Source organism: Schistocerca gregaria, chromosome 5 (genome assembly GCF_023897955.1).
Source record: "Schistocerca gregaria isolate iqSchGreg1 chromosome 5, iqSchGreg1.2, whole genome shotgun sequence".
NCBI classification, from domain to species: Eukaryota; Metazoa; Arthropoda; class Insecta; order Orthoptera; family Acrididae; genus Schistocerca; species Schistocerca gregaria.
The window spans coordinates 181,171,262-181,188,103 of record NC_064924.1 but is presented as its reverse complement, the minus strand read 5'-3'; the positions used below and the strand labels follow the sequence as shown (position 1 = coordinate 181,188,103).

The following is a 16,842-nucleotide window of genomic DNA, read 5'->3' as shown; positions in this document are numbered from 1 at the left end:
TCTCTAGTATAGTTACACAATTCGTGATTGTAGTGTTACAAAATGAGCGAACCAAGTAAGATCTCAGTGATTCCCAACGATTAACAAGACCAGACCTTTAATCTAAAGTCTCCTAAAATGTTTATAGAATTTGCTGGACATCCAGAGTCATCTTAAGTGTTTTAAGTTTAACTGTGAGTGAGATTGCCATTATAATATACTATTTCGATTCACCATACGTCAACATAGAGCTTTGAGATTCAAAAATTTTGGAAGAGACACTGGGTTCGAGTATACAAAAGAGTTCTTAATTTTGCAACAAACTTGCAAGTTGTGTATCAGAAAAAGTTCAGAAACGACTGTAAAACGTTTTTCACATTTCTGTACCAACTGCAGATATTGCAGCAAAGTCTTACCCACGATTTAAAAGTAAGTAGTTGACCTCTATTGCTGATCATGACCAAGGGAGGCTGACAACAAAATTCAGACATGTAATAGCCAAAGAAATTTCAAAGAACTCGGTCATGCTTTTCGAATGACATTATGACGTAAAAAGAAGATTTTATTAAGAATGTGATTTGAGAAACGAAGTTAAAAAGGAATCACAACGAATCATTTGCCAAAAACGATAGTAGAATTGGTGATTTCTCAATTTTTGCTGAAGAATATTATGAGCTGAAAGTCACACATCAAAGTAATGACTAAGACGAATTCGGAAGTACACGGCATGTGTAGAACGGTAAATTTCCGTACATAAAATTAAGTTTTTGATGAGACATAAAAACAAAGTTGATCTGAAAAATAATTAAAAAGAAACGAAAAGTATCTTCATGTAATGAATGACACAGTATTGGATTTCTAATTTATGTGTTATTCTGAACAGTTTTTATTCACAGATGGTGAATAAGTGTTTTTATTCATGTAAGTGAATAGTGTTTCCAGTAATGTTTGTTATTCACAAAAAACGAACAGTAATTTATGTGTGTATTCGTTCTTCGCCATTCGCATAAATTTCGCCCAAGTCTCGTGCAAAGCGAAACGCATAGCGCGTTTGCACACTGTAAATTCGCAGCCTCTGCGGAAATTTGTGTTGGCGCGTGAAATCCACGTGGCTCTTGCGATTGTCCCAGCCGTGTATACATGCGCTCACGCCGCTGTCATTAGCATCGGTAATCTTCGGCAACTTCCGCCAACGTTCGAGAAGCGTATTAGCGCTTTCACTCTCACACCACAGCCGCTTGCGGGACAAGCGGATTGGCCTCTACGGAATACCATCAGAGATGGCAGTATCAGTACGTGTTTGTGGGATGAATGCATCCTGTGATGAGGCGCATTGCCTGGTTGAGCTGTGAGTCAATTATTTTGGCATGAGCACACTTTAGCCAGGTGGTATAATAGTATTCTGCGAAAGACTGTAAAAGGACTAAGGGTGATTATCTGAGGACTCTTGCAATGGCGCCATATGAGGTTTCTGTTAATACCATCGAAATACAGAAAGAAGGGGATGTAAGCTTACAATGTTTACAAAATGGAATTCTGAAGTTCCATTTCTCGAAGAAGAACTGAAATAATCGGCTAATAGAAGTTCATGAACGAAATTGACATGCTTGAAAAAGAAATAGTTCAAGTAAAAGAAAACTGAGAACCGCACTTAATGGTCATAGATTTGCTGAGGATCTCTCTCGAGAAGGCTAGACAGCATGGACAGAAAAGCGACAAGGATGAAGAGATTGAGAGGAAAAGAAGTGCCCTACATGGTCAAATAACTTCCTTAGTTGGTAGCAAAGAATCAAAAAATTACAAACTAAGTAAAGTGAGAGGTACGAGGTGTGATCAAAAGGCAACGGGAATTTATATTTTTCTTAAAGAATCAACATGTATTCATCAGCATCAACTTTGTCCCCTTCAAAGAAATCATCCTCATATATAATACGGCTGTTCCAAAGCTTTTTCCGATCTTGGAAGCACTTCTGGAACTCACGTTCCGTTTTTGCTGAAGAATATTGTGAGCTGAAAGTCAAACATCGAAGTAATGACAAAGACGAATTCAGGAGTACATTGCATGTGTAGAACGATGTCCTTTAATGGTTATCTTCAACCTCGGGAATAGAAAGAAGTCGCTGGGGGCATGTCCGGCGAATACAGTGGCTGAGCCAACATAACAAGAACTGTGTAAGCAGGAGCATTATCGTATACAATTTTCACCAGTGGGTTTTTCGCAATTCTGGTCGTTTTCTTCGGGTTCCTACTCGCAAACGGCGCATAACTTCCAGGCAGTATTCCATACTGGCCATACGACCACAATGCGTGAATTTATGATGCACTGTCCCATTGTAATATAAGAGAACAGAGAGAACAGCCTTCGCATGTGATCGAACCTGTCCAAATGTTAGGTCTAGGCTCTTCAGGCAGTTTCCATTGGGACGATTGGGTCTTGGTTTCGACGCCATACCCATATGCCCACGTTTCGTCACCTATTTTTACCTTCATTAGAAGTTCTGGATCGTTGTCGACCTCATTCAATAACTGCTGAATCGTTTTGGTCGAAATCCAACGATTTCGGAATAAACACTGCTGCTACACTTTTCATGCCCGAAATATCCGGAAAAAATACTTGGCATCAGCTAAAGGGTATGCCGACGTCATCAGCAACCATTTTCTTTTCTTCTTCCACATTATCGTAAGTAATTGATGTGCTAGGGCGTACAGGGCGGTCGTCGTCTTCAAAGTCTCTTCGACCCTCTTTGAAACGTTTATACCTCTTGTCTTACTCATAGTAGATTAGCCAAAATCCACCTTTAACAATTAGAATGCGATGCTGCACTTTATTGTACTTCTCAAGCATACTTTGCATTAAATTATGCTTGAGAAGTGGAATAAAGTGAAACTGTCAACAATAAGCAAAATACTCAAAACAGCTGAAAATGCGAACATACATCAGAAATCTGTGTATTTGGGTTTTACAGTCCACCATGGCTGAAAAAAGTGTTCAATAACCTGTGTTACTCGTATTTATCCATTTCTATGAAGTGTGCGACACTGGTTTCTGTGGATAGCTGCCGACAGACTGAAACGACCCCTTAGTAAAATTAATGAATGACTGTGCTGATAAACCCCTTACGTTATTTGATTTTCAAACAGCTGATCAGAACTGAACGTACTCCGACATTTAACTCTTTACCTATTGTGATCAACACTAAACTGACAAACAATATTTTTAGCGCAACGCAATCTGACTTTCAAAAATCCCTACAAAAGAATGGCCCTGACTAACAATAACCTTCACCTTTCATGAATCACTTACCTCAAAAAAATCGTCGTTATTCGAACTACTGCAATACAGCCAGCGCCACTACTGCCAGCTAAATAAAAGATTCTAACTACTGAAGGCACTAACTACTGATAGGCATAGTCAGCAAAGGAAAGATTTTGGTAGAGAACAAAATGTATTTACCTTAATAATGTTCAAAAGTCATTATATATAGGAAATGGAAAAAAGAACACATTGACACCGGTGTGTCAGACCCACCATACTTGCTCCGGACACCGCGAGAGGGCTGTACAAGCAATGATCACACGCACGGCACAGCGGACACACCAGGAACCGCGGTGTTCGCCGTCGAATGGCGCTAGCTGCGCAGCATTTGTGCACCGCCGCCGTCAGTGTCAGCCAGTTTGCCGTGGCATACGGAGCTCCATCGCAGTCTTTAACACTGGTAGCATGCCGCGACAGCGTGGACGTGAACCGTATGTGCAGTTGACGGACTTTGAGCGAGGGCGTATAGTGGGCATGCGGGAGGCCGAGTGGACGTACCGCCGAATTGCTCAACACGTGGGGCGTGAGGTCTCCACAGTACATCGATGTTGTCGCCTGTGGTCGGCGGAAGGTGCACGTGCCCGTCGACCTGGGACCGGACTACAGCGACGCACGGATGCACGCCAAGACCGTAGGATCCTACGCAGTGCCGTAGGGGACCGCACCGCCACTTCCCAGCAAATAAGGGACACTGTTGCTCCTGGGATATCGGCGAGGACCATTCGCAACCGTCTCCATGAAGCTGGGCTACGGACCCGCACACCATTAGGCCGTCTTCCTCTCACGCCCCAACATCGTGCAGCCCGCCTCCAGTGGTGTCGCGACAGGCGTGAATGGAGGGACGAATGGAGACGTGTCGTCTTCAGTGATGAGAGTCGCTTCTGCCTTGGTGCCAATGATAGTCTTATGCGTGTTTGGCGCCGTGCAGGTAAGCGCCACAATCAGGACTGCATACGACCCAGGCACACAGGGCCAACATCCGGCATCATGGTGTGGGGAGCAATCTCCTACACTGGCCGTACACCTCTGGTGATCGTCGAGGGGACACTGAATAGTGCACGGTACATCCAAACCGACATCGAACGCATCGTTGTACCATTCCTAGACCGGCAAGGGAACTTGCTGTTCCAACAGGACAATGCACGTCCGCATGTATCCCGTGCCACCCAACGTGCTCTAGAAGGTGTAAGTCAACTACCCTGGCCAGCAAGATCTCTGGATCTGTCCCTCATTGAGCATGTTTGGGACTGGATAAAGTGTCGTCTCACGCGGTCTGCACGTTCAGCACGAACGCTGGTCCAACCGAGGCGCCAGGTGGAAATGGCATGGCAAACCGTTCCACAGGACTACATCCAGCATCTCTACGATCGTCTCCATGGGAGAATAGCAGCCTGCATTGCTGCGAAAGGTGGATATACACTGTACTAGTGCCAACATTGTGCATGCTCTGTTGCCTGTGTCTATGTGCCTGTGGTTCTGTCAGTGTGATCATGTGATGTATCTGACCCCAGGAATGTGTCAATAAAGTTTCCCCTTCCTGGGACAATGAATTCACGGTGTTCTTATTTCAATTTCCAGGAGTGTATATATCCACCACTGCTGACGGCTCACCTACAACTGCGCAACGCTACGCGCTGTTCACATCCAACTGCTCAACACTACAATGGCGAATATTCGAACAATGCCAACCAGCCACAGACTGCACACAGCACAGTCAGTGATTTTCATACAGAGCGCTAGGTGACGTTACCAACATAAAAACCTAAACAGCTTACTTACAAGATAACTGCATGTGTTGCATCTGTTTGAAAGTTGGGGCACATACGTTGCAAGAATCGTGCTTACCAACAGTCAGACTACGTTACATAATTTCCTTCTGTTTCTCAGAAATGTTCGCCAACACAGGGGACACTAGAAAGCTGCGTCACACAGCAAGCGCACCTTTGGGGACTGGCTCTCATGTAATCAAAAACACACGGCCTCAAGTTACAACAGGGACGGTAAGATTGCCGAGGGCAGCCGGTGGATGCCGCCACAGTTTAACGCAATTACGCGACACACGACGCCACTTCCCAACCCTTCGCCTCCATCCCCCGGCCTCTCTGCTTCAGCCCCTCGCTCCAGCCCCCCCCCCCCCCCCCCCCCGACCAGTGCTTTGCTAATGTGGGTCACAGCGCCGCCCGTCTACCGTAGTTCCCACCCCCACCCCCCCGCCCCCCCGACTGCTTAGCTCAGGTTTCCGATTAACTGACGCATTTTATCAGGCCACGGGACCACAACTTCGTGAGTGCCGTCCGCTGCCTGTAACCGACGCTTAGAGAGAAAATATAGCGTTACGGGACTCCAGGATGGACCGCAGAGATGATAATTTATCTACACTGAGGTCGCCAATTTGTGTATTTCCTAAACTGATAGTTATAATGTCTACTGTTGGTCTTGCCATAGCGTTCGATGACAGCAAGTAATAATTATATTCCTCTATCCTTGAAGCACTGTAGAGGATCCATCACAACACGCAGTTATGCTTTTATTGTCATAGGAATAAAAAATTGATAAAGTTAAGCTGAAGACTTGTTGAAGCAAAGCTGTACTTTGCTACACATAATCCTTCCTTACACCTGTGACCATGCTTATCAACTAACTTATAAGCGACCTACAGTTTTAAGTTAAGCGAAATCACGGCGAGTGTCGTCATTTTTTACCTAAATACTGTTACGCTAGAAGTGATAGTCTGTTCAAATACTAGGAAAAGTCCTCAGACAGACCAAGCAAGAACTTTACAAGCGGTGACTGAACGATTTACGCACCAGGTTTTTTGTCAAATCCATCGAAGTGAAAATGCAAAGATTATTGGGAACTATAACTACCAGTACTTCTATAATTCACTTCTAGCTACTACAGCTTGAGTGATCGACTAAGTGTTTGTCTTATCATTTACAAAAGTTCTTCGCTTATATATGTTGCTATAGTTACAATCATATAAGCACTACTTCTGACATCCACCGTATCATATTACTAGCAATGTCATTTTTTTTCTGCTTTCTAAACACATGGGCCACAGTCTATCTTTAGTCAGATCAAAAAATGCAATATGCGGAATACATTTCTTTAACAATGTTTACAGTGTCATAATTTTGACGAATGTAGCACCTGTAAGCAGCAGTGTGCTCGTACTGTGCTGTTATGGCTGCACAAGATTTTGTAATTGCCTGCATTATTAATAAATTTTGTTCCTTAATTTGATTTAAGTAAATTATAAAAGAGTAAAAATGAGAATTAACGTGATGAATGCATTCGGGTCAGAATCAATAGGGTCAGTTACGACTTCTTGTAGGTGTCAGGCCTCAATAGTATTTTGGACCTAAATTTCAGTTTCTCTTGTATTAGATCTGCCACCCAGATAGAAATATAGAACCCACAGACTGAATATACTGTAGAAAATATTTGTTAGTAAAAATATAATGAATTCCTGGAAATAAAACTGGTGAAGTGTTCATTTTCAGCTTCTTCTGTTGATGGTCCACATTTAAGATTGATAGAACATGTAATCCTGAACGACATGTTAATTTACTTTTCGAAATGCCCTAGTAGGAGAAAAATATATTTAATACAGACATTTTACGGACACATTATGTCCATGCTGGAGTTTTTTTTATTGTTGTAGCACTTCAATCAAGGGAAAACACACGTGAATTGAACGTACCGCCATACGGTATGACACTCTGCTACACGAAATTTTCGTAATACTCTCAGTTAACATCAACCCACCAGTGCACTGAATCCGAGATTGGCTGAAGTAGCACTGGATTATTACGTTTGGTTCCACAACCTTCCACTGTAAGGAATCAAAGGCTCTCTGCTTTTTGAAGTGAGGTTGAGCTGTCAGATGCCCCCACAAATACACAGTCCAGTCATATTAATGTGACTACCTCATGCGTTCGACGTTAGCGTGCAATAACCACTCACAGATGCTAGGTGGTAGTACTAGCAATATAGGGTACATAAGCGTGTCCGGGGACACGGAAACAGTGCAGTACTTGTCAAACGCAGAAACGGAGCGATTTATCTGACGTCCAAAACAACACAATCATTGACTTTCGGGCCATGGGTAGGAGCACCTCCAAAAAGGCTATGTCTGTGAACTGTTCGCATGCCACCGTGGTTGAAGTATACTGTGCACGGCAAAATGGTGCTATCCAAAACCGGCGTCCGGTCAACAGTGGTGCGCCACGGGCCATAGATGATAAGGATGAACGATGTCTGCGGGCGAATAGACGTACAACTGTTGAACAACGACCGCCCCGATGAATCAAGGGGCTTCCAACAGTGTCTCCCGAATTATCGTTCAGCGAATGTTGTGGCATATGGGTCTCTGCAGCCGGTGCCTGGTTCGTACACCAATGCTGGCTATGCTGGCTGCTGTTCATCACCGCTGCAGCACATGGACATCCACTCAGCAGCGACAGATTACCTTGTCAGATAACCCTATGCTCCATCGGCTTGAAATGTCTGCTGTCAAACACTTTACAGCAAGCGTTGGAAGGGTCCAGGCCATAAAGCATTATTGTTTTGGGAATGTTTTTGTGGAATTCCCTGGCCGATCGCGTCTTTTTTTAAGGCACATTGGATCACCACAAGTATGCACCTATCCTTAGTGACCATGTCCACCCATATATGCAGTTTGTTTTTCACGGCAAGATGGCATCTACCAGCAGGATAATGCAACGTGTCACACAGCTTGCAGTGTACGTGCGTGGCTTATAGCAGCATCAGAATTACACTCATGCTCATAAATTAAGGATAATGCCTATACATGGTGAAACAACGCTTTGGTGGACGGTTTGAGGGTTTAAATCTCGGGGTATGACCATGCGGTGCATTTGACCTGCAGTGCTCACACGGTGGCGCTGGAAGCAGTCCACATACGCAGAGGTGTGTTGGTGCATGTCAGAGTGCAGTGCAGCGAGTAAGTGTGCAGACGTTTCCAGATGTGCTAATGGTGGCTGTGTGTTGAAAATGGTTCAAAGAACACATATTGATGACGTTATGAGGGGTGGAATACGAGGGCGACTGGAGGCTGGTCAAACACAGCAGGTCGTATCACAGCCCTTCCGTCTGCCAAAAAAGTGTGATCTCAGGATTATGGCGACGATTCCAGCAGACAGGAAACGTGTCCAGGCGCTACGTACGGGACGTCCACAGTGTACAACACCACAACAAGACCGATATCTCATCATCAGTGCCCGCAGACGGCCACGGAGTACTGCAGGTAGCCTTTCTCGGGACCTTACCTCAGCCAATGAAACAGTTGTCTCCATACACACAGTCTACAAACGACTGAACAGACTTGGGTTATTCGCCCAGAGACCTGCAAGGTGCATTCCACTGACCCTGGTCACAGGAGAGCCCGTAAAGCCTGGTGTCAAGAACACAGTACATGGTCATTGGAACAGTGGTCCCAGGTTATGTTCACGGACGAGTCCAGGTATAGTCTGAACAGTTATTTTTGCTGGGTTTTCATCTGGCGTGAACCAGGAACCAAATTCCAACCCCTTAATGTCCTTGAAAGTGACCTGTATGAATTCAAAATGGGTCTAAGCACTATGAGACTTAACATCTGAGGTCATCAGTCCCCTACAACTTAGACCTACTTAAAACTAACTAAGGACATCACACACTACCATGCCCGTAGTGGTCGCGCGGTTCCAGGCTGAAGCGCCTAGAACCGCTCGGCCACACCGGCCAGCGGATCTGTATGGGGGTCGTGGTTTGATGGTGTGGGATGGGATTATGACTGGTGCACGCACACCCCTGCATGTCGTTGAAAGAGGAACTGTAACAGGTCAGGCGTATCGGAACATCATTTTCCATCAGCATGTCAGCCTTTTCAGGGGTGCCTTGGGTCCCACCTTCCTCCTCATGGATGCTAGCGCACGGTCCCACCGAACTGCCATCGTGGAGGAGTACCTTGAAACAGGAGATATCAGGCGAATGGAGTGGCCTGCCTGTTCTCCAGACCTAAACCGCATCGAGCACGTCTGGGATGCTCTCGGCCGACGTATCGCTGCACGTCTTCAAACCCCTACGACACTTCAGGAGCTCCGACAGGCAGAATCGGAGACTATACCCCAGCAGCTGCTCGACCACCTGATCCACACAGTATGAAAACCCGTTGTGCGGCCTTTGTACGTATGCATGGTGATCATATCCCATATTGACGTCGGAGTACATGCGCAGTAAACAGTGGCGTTTTGTAGCACATGTGTTTCGGGACGGTTTTCTCAACTTATCACCAATACCGTGTACTTACAGGTCTGTGTCGTGTGTGTTCCCTGTGTGCCTATGCTATTAGCGCGAGTTTGTGGCACCACAATTTGCAATTATCCTTAATTTATGAGTATGAGTGTAATTTACTGTTCTCCCCTGACCACCAAACTCCCCTGATTTTACCCCACTCTAGAATTTTTGGGACCACCTTGATCGGGCTGTTTGGGTCACGGATCCTCAACAGAGAAACCCAGCTCATTTCGCCGTAGCACTGGAGTCGGCATGACTCCTCATTCCTCTCGGTACCTTCTAGAACCTCACTGACTTTAATCCTACACGTCACGCAGCAGTCCGCTCTTAGAAGGTAGTTATTCAGTTTTTTGACGGATGGTGACATTAATGTGAATGTACAGTGTAAAAGTCCTGTGGGTGGAGGCCAGAAAATTGGTTCACTTTCTCCTATCCATCTGTCACAGAATGTGTTATTTAGTATACGAGGCGTATTAACACTGAAGCGAGGAGCAGTTCCATAGTGTATGAGGTACATACCTCGTCACACTGATAAGGCTACATCTTGTAGAAGTTCTGGTATTCTCTAAGGAAGCATCTTAAGGTCATCTATTGAGCTTGGGCGGAAGGACTTTAGGACCTAACAAACTGTCACTAACAATCCCAGATCAAACACAAACGTAAAATGTTTGCTCATAGTGTGTTCAACAGTTGCATGAAGTATCGTGTCAGCTCCTACGTGATGGTGTGAAAATTTCCAAATACAAGCACGTTGGAACAATGCTTCCTCAGTGAACAATACAGTAGCACTAAAATATGTTCTAACATGGAACTAAAGTCATTCTGTACTCATGTTCACGTGACATACTCTTCTCTGCGTAGTAACAGTGTTCTGAAAACATGACCGAACCATTTTCTTATAACCCGTATAAAATTCTGACCATGAGTCGTAATGTGTCACTTCTGTTGCGTTTATAAGTGCCATGAATAACAGCTTGAACGCGGCAATATCTGTTGTGTCTTTAGCTCCGTTGTTAGAAGGGTAACGTCTGTCTCATCTGAGGCCCTATTTGTTTTTTCAAGATAGTTTGTGTTTATAATTGTTGCATTTAAATTTTAAAGAAATATCGATTGAACTTACCTCTAGTTTCAGAGGAAGGATTATGGGGGACATATTTTTTAGTTTTAGATAACTCTACTCACGCTACGATGTTGAGAGGTGTCGACAAATACTGTTTTCTTTATTAGGATCTGCGACGCTTCCCTCTTCACCTTCAACCGGTGCTACATTGTACCACACAAGTGGCTTTTAGTGAAATTGAGTGTCTATGGAATATCGTCTCAGTTACGTGACTGGGTTCGTGATTTCATGTCAGATAGGTCACAGTTCGTAGTAACTGATAGACGTGATTGCTAGCTTTCCCCAAGGTAGTGTTATAGGCCCTTTGCCGTTCCTTATCGATATATACGATTTGGGAGACAATCTGAGTAGCCGTCTTAGGTTACTTGCAAATGATGCTGCTGTTTATCGACTAGTAAAGACATCAGAAGATCAAATCAAGTTGCAAAACGACTTGGAAAAGATATCTGTATGGTGCGAAAATTCCCAATTTACCTTAAATAACGTAAAGGGTGAGGTTATGCACGTGAGTTCTAAAGGAATTCGTTAAACTTCGGTTACACGATAAATCAGTCAAATCTAAACGTTGTAAATTCAATTAAACACCAAGAAGTTACAATTAGGAATAACTTAAGTTGGAAGGAACACGTAGGAAACGATGTGGGGAAGGCTAACCAAAGGCTACGTTTTATCGGCAGGACACTTGGAAAATATAACAGATGTACTAATGAGACTGCCTACACTACGCTCGTCCGTCCTCTTTTAGAATACTGCTGCGTGGTGTGGGATCCTTACCAGATAGGATTGGCAGAAATAAGCTCAAAGAAGGGCAGCAAGTTTTGTATTACCACGAAGTAGGGGAGAGAGTGTCACTGAAATGATACATGATGTGGCTGGATATCACTTAAACAAAGACGTTTTTAGTTGCGGAGGAATATTCTCACGAAATTCCAATCACCAGCTTTCTCCTTCGAATACGAAAATATTTTGTTCACTCCGACCTACATAGAGAGAAACGATCACCATGATAAAATAAGGCTGGCCTGGAGGCCGAGCGGTTCTACTCGCTTCAGTCCGGAACCGAGCTGCTGCTACGGTCGCAGGTTCGAATCCTGCCTCTGGCATGGACGTGTGTGATGTCCTTAGGTTAGTTAGGTTTACGTAGTTCTGAGTCTAGGGGACTGATGACCTCAGACGTTAAGTCCCATAGTGCTTAGAGCCACTTGAACCATTTTAGATAAAATAAGGGAAATCAGAGCTCGTACGGAAAGATATAGGTGCCCGTTTTTTCCGCGTTCTGTGAGATACTGGAATAATAGAGAACTGTGAAGGTGGTTCGATGAACTCTCTATGAGGCACTTAAATGTGATTTGCACAGTATCCATGTAGATGTAGACGTAGATGCGTGCTGTTTTCCCCAATCCATAGAGGTGATACAGTAATCACTGATAACAATAAGAAAGAAGAAACACTCTCGGTTGCAAAACTGGATTTTTTGTAAATTTGTTTATCCTGCAATGACGCGTGTCGCCTTATGTAAGGATTCTTCAGATTGTCCTATGAGAAAAAAATACAACTTTTCATACAAAAAGCAAGACCCCGAATTACTAAAATTAGACGAGCAAGGAGAAATAAAACAACTTAACTGGCAAAATATGGTTTTAGGGACATAGTTTGTTGCTCATACAGAAGTCCACGCAGGATATTGCCATGGTCAGAATTTGAAAAATCTTTGTGCGGTGTCTTGTAAGACGACAGTAAAATATATCGGCTTATGGTCGTTAAAATGTTCAGGAGCCAATAAACAATGTAATGCACTAAAAGCCCAAAACACAGTCAAAGAAAATTTTAAAATATGTAAAAAACACTTACTGATACAGGAGATGCTAAGTACACGCAAATCGCACCTAAAATCACATGAAAGTATCAGCGGGTAGTTGCCCTCGGCATTTTTTTTTTTTTAGAGTCCTCACGCAATGTTCTATATAAAACACATCACCTTGAAAACAGCCAAGAAGTATTCCAAACCGAGCGAGGTGGTGCAGTGGTTAGCACACTGGACTCGCATTCGGAAGGACGTCGGTTCAATCACGCGTCCTACCATCCTGATTTAGGTTTTCCGTGATTTCCCTAAATTGCTCCAGGCAAATGCCGAGATGGTTCCTTTGAAAGGGCACGGCCGAATTCCTTCCCCATCCTATGAGACCGGAAACTTCGCTGTTTGGTCTCTTCCCCCAACCAACCACCGGCGAACCAAGTATTCCAAGGCAAGTAACCGGCTTTACTCTTCTCTTATAGGACACCGCATAACGTCTTTTTTTTCCTTTTTTTCATATTCTGACCACGAAGGTTTCCTGCTAGGATATTTGCATGCTAACACCGTATTTTAAATTGTTTTATCTTTTCTTGCTAGTGCAATTTTGCTAAATCGACGCTACGCCATTTATATGAAGGGTTGTATTCTTTCTCTTAGACAAATCTGAAGATGCCTTTTCTAAGACCAAACGCGTCATTGGAGGATAAATAGAATAAAAAATCCAGTTTTGCAAATCGAGGCTGTTTGTTCTTCGATATGTATTAGTGGTCCCGGCATTGGCCGTCCAAAATACCAAAAACCCCAGAACACAGAGAAGTTTATTGTGGAAACCTCTACACATTCTGCCTGCAAGAGTGCGCCGTGCACAGACACAATGAGGAACTTAACGCCACGCCAGCGTCGCAGCAGAAAGAAGCGCCTGAGATAAGGCAGTGTAACGCGGCAGATAGCAGCTGAGCTTATGGCCGTGATAACGCTGACAGAGAGGGCCCTGGTCCAGCGTTGGCAGCTCCCATCTCTCTCTCTCTCTCTCTCTCTATCCCTCTTTCTCTCTCTCCCTCTCCCGCTCTGCACAAGCCGGGAAAAGCTCGCCGCCGCTGTCTACTCTCCGGGGACGCAACAGCCGCGGAGCCATCTGTCACAAGGACCGCACTACCAGCCTGGAAAAAAGTCTCTGTACCTCCGACTTCTCTGTGGAGCAAAGAGCATTTACTGCGAAGACCTAACCTCATCCACTGCACATGAAAAGGTGAAACAGAGCACCGACCAAGAATGAGATTCACTTAAGGATTTAGTGCAGACCATGACAAGGCTGTCTCATCTCGGACGCTTCGTACTGACGACGAAATATTCGGTCTTCATAGCGGCATGGAGGAAGAATTTTCGTGTGACTTCTGCTCCATTCGACAGGGTAGTCCTGTATTGAGGAATAAATACTCCCCGCGCGGCATTAGCCGATCGGTCTGAGACGCTGCAGTCGTGGACTGAGCGGCTAGTCCCGGCGGAGGTTCGAGTCCTCCTGTGGGCATAGGTGTGTGTATTTGTCCTTAGGATAATTTAGGTTACGTTGCGTGTAAGGTTAGGGACTGATGACCTTATCAGTTAAGTCCCATAAGATTTCACACACACAATAAATACTCAGGCATGCGGGAGAAGGGAAACTGTATGAATCTGAGCTAAAAAAACATCAGAGCCAGATCAGGAATGAAAATTTGTCGTCGGTCTGCTAACCGAGAAATCCAGGTAGATTAATTTTGGTATATATTGTATTCGACTAAATAACTTGCTAAAGAGTCTACATACACTATAGTTTGTAACGACTCTAGCCTAGCCAGATTGGCTCCATGTAAAGCGGACGACTAACAGCAATTCGCTGATCGAGCATCGCGTCATGCGCTGAGCACTCTCTGCCCTCTGCCTGCCGGTCACTGCTCGGACCGTTACAGTAACCAGGGATATTTCGGCACGAGACATACGTGACTGCTGCAACCACAACAGACATATTTTAGTACGAATAAATACTGGTCGTCCGTTCAGGCTGCCCATGCCTCGAAGCAGCGACTCGTCTCGTAGTGAGCCTGTAAGTGGGCTGCTTCTGTGTTGGCAACGCTCTGTAGCGCTTTTCATTGTATCTCTGTCTGCGCTTTCTTTTAAGAGACTCTGTGGCTGGTTGGACTCGCAGTTGGAAGTTAATCGCCAGTACTGTTGGGCAGTTAGTGGACACCCAGCAGTGATGCATGTCAGATGTGAGAAGTTAGCATTGATGGAGGTTAGATGTGAGGTGTTAGCGTAGGCTAACGATCTGTACATATTCGACCTGGAGATTGAATATTATTCATTATTATATCCCTTTTTACTAGATATCAATGACGATTTATATTCGTGTTTGAACTGGATGTCATATTATTAAGGTAAAAAGTAAAGTATTTGGTCATCATCATCATCATTATCATCATCATCATCATCATCATCTTCATCATTTAAGACTGATTATGCCTTTCAGCGTTCAGTCTGGAGCATAGCCCCCTTATAAAATTCCTCCGTGATCCCCTATTCAGTGCTAACATTGGTGCCTCTTCTGATGTTAAGCCTATTACTTCAAAATCATTCTTAACCGAATCCAGGTACCTTCTCCTTGGTCGGCCCCGACTCCTCCTACCCTCTACTGCTGAACCCATGAGTCTCTTGGGTAACCTTGCTTCTCCCATGCGTGTAACATGACACCACAATCTAATCCTGTTCGCCCTGTATAGTTTGCAACAAAATCTTTCCTTTGCTGACCACATGCCTTTTCGTAGTTAGTTGCTTCAGTAGTTAGAATCTCTTATTTAGCTGGCAGTATTGACGCTCGCTGTATTGCAGTAGTTCGCGTAATGAAGATTTTAGTGAGGTAAGTGCTTAATGAAATGTATAGATTATTGTTAAGATTTCCTTTTAGTCAGGGCCATTATTTTGAATTAATTATTTGAAGTCAGGTTTGTAGTCAGACTGCGTTGCGCTAGGATATTGTGCGTCTCAGTCATTCAGCAATTTAAGTACAGACACACTCATTTAAATGAAGAAGTTTCATCTTGCTCTGTTGTGGCCCCTTACCCAAATTCATGTCAAGAGTCCGCCTGTGATTCCATTGGGAGGACAACACTTCTTCAAAACTGAACGGAGATGCGCTACTTGCGTTTGCGTTTTCTTTCACTGCTCAGACTTTGTGCGTAAAACTGTCATTTACTACTACTCTGATATGCGATTAGGACTGTCTTTAGCGACTGTGAGGACAATATTTGCTTTTGACCAACAGTGCATTAATAATTTTGTGCATTTGTTTTTAACAAATTGATCCTGGCCACTGTCCAAAATAATTAGTAAACTTTTTTGTGAGGAGCATTTTGCTATGTAAGTGGGCTGCTTCTGTGTTGGCAGCGCTGTGTAGCGCTTTGCATTGGTTCTCTGACTGCGCTTTCTTTTAAGAGGCTCTGTGGATGGTCGGACTCATTGTTGGAAGTTAATCGCCAGTACTGTTGGTCAGTTGGAAGTTAGTCGCCAGAAGTGATAGAAGTACTGTTGGGCAGTTGGAGGTGAACGGTCAGCAGTGATGGATGTCAGATGTGAGAAGTTAGCATTGATGGGTGATGGAGGTTTGAAGTGTTAGCGTAGGCTAACGATCTGTACACGCTCGCTGTATTGCAGTAGCTCGCGTAATGAAGATTTTTGTGAGGTAGGTGCTTAAAGAACTGTATAGGTTATTGTCAAGATTTTTTTTTTAGTCAGTGCCATTCTTTTGCGTTAATCATCTGAAGTCAGGTTGCAATTTATTTGAGCAGTCAGGTTGCGTTGCGCTAGGATATTGTGGGTCTCAGTCATTCAACAATTTAAGTACAGACACACTCATTTAAATAAGGAAGTTTGAAGCCGTGGTAGTGTCTGTTTCGACCTGCAGGCTGCCACCGCTCTGCCGTCATCCTGACAGGACCACCTGCCGACGGAATCCAGCCGCCGCCCGGTGAGCTAAGTGTCGAGTTCCTAGCCACTGACCCACTGGAAGGTTCACCAGCATCATTTAGCTGTAGCCAGGTGTTGGCCCGGCGTTCGGTCCCTGCACGTCTGCGGCCGTCACTTGTCACGTTCGGGCGGGACTCTCGAGGAGAACTTACTAGTGCCATCACTCGATTTCCCAGAAACTTCACTCAGTGGAAGAGGGACCACAATAAGCGAACACGTACGCGTCTCTGCTTATCTGCAGGTACTCTACAGTTTCTCAAGAGACGACGGCCAAAGTTTCCGCCGTAATTTATATGCCTTTTATCTCGCGGTTAATTCAACCGAAGCGGTGACACAGTG

The 16,842-nt window shown here is 44.5% G+C and overlaps 1 protein-coding gene across 1 annotated transcript in view; it reads left to right on the top strand.

Annotated features, from left to right (window-relative positions):
- Positions 1 to 16,842, top strand: part of LOC126272087 (venom dipeptidyl peptidase 4-like) — a 1,105,720-nt gene that overhangs the window by 301,915 nt on the left and 786,963 nt on the right. The window lies entirely within an intron of this gene.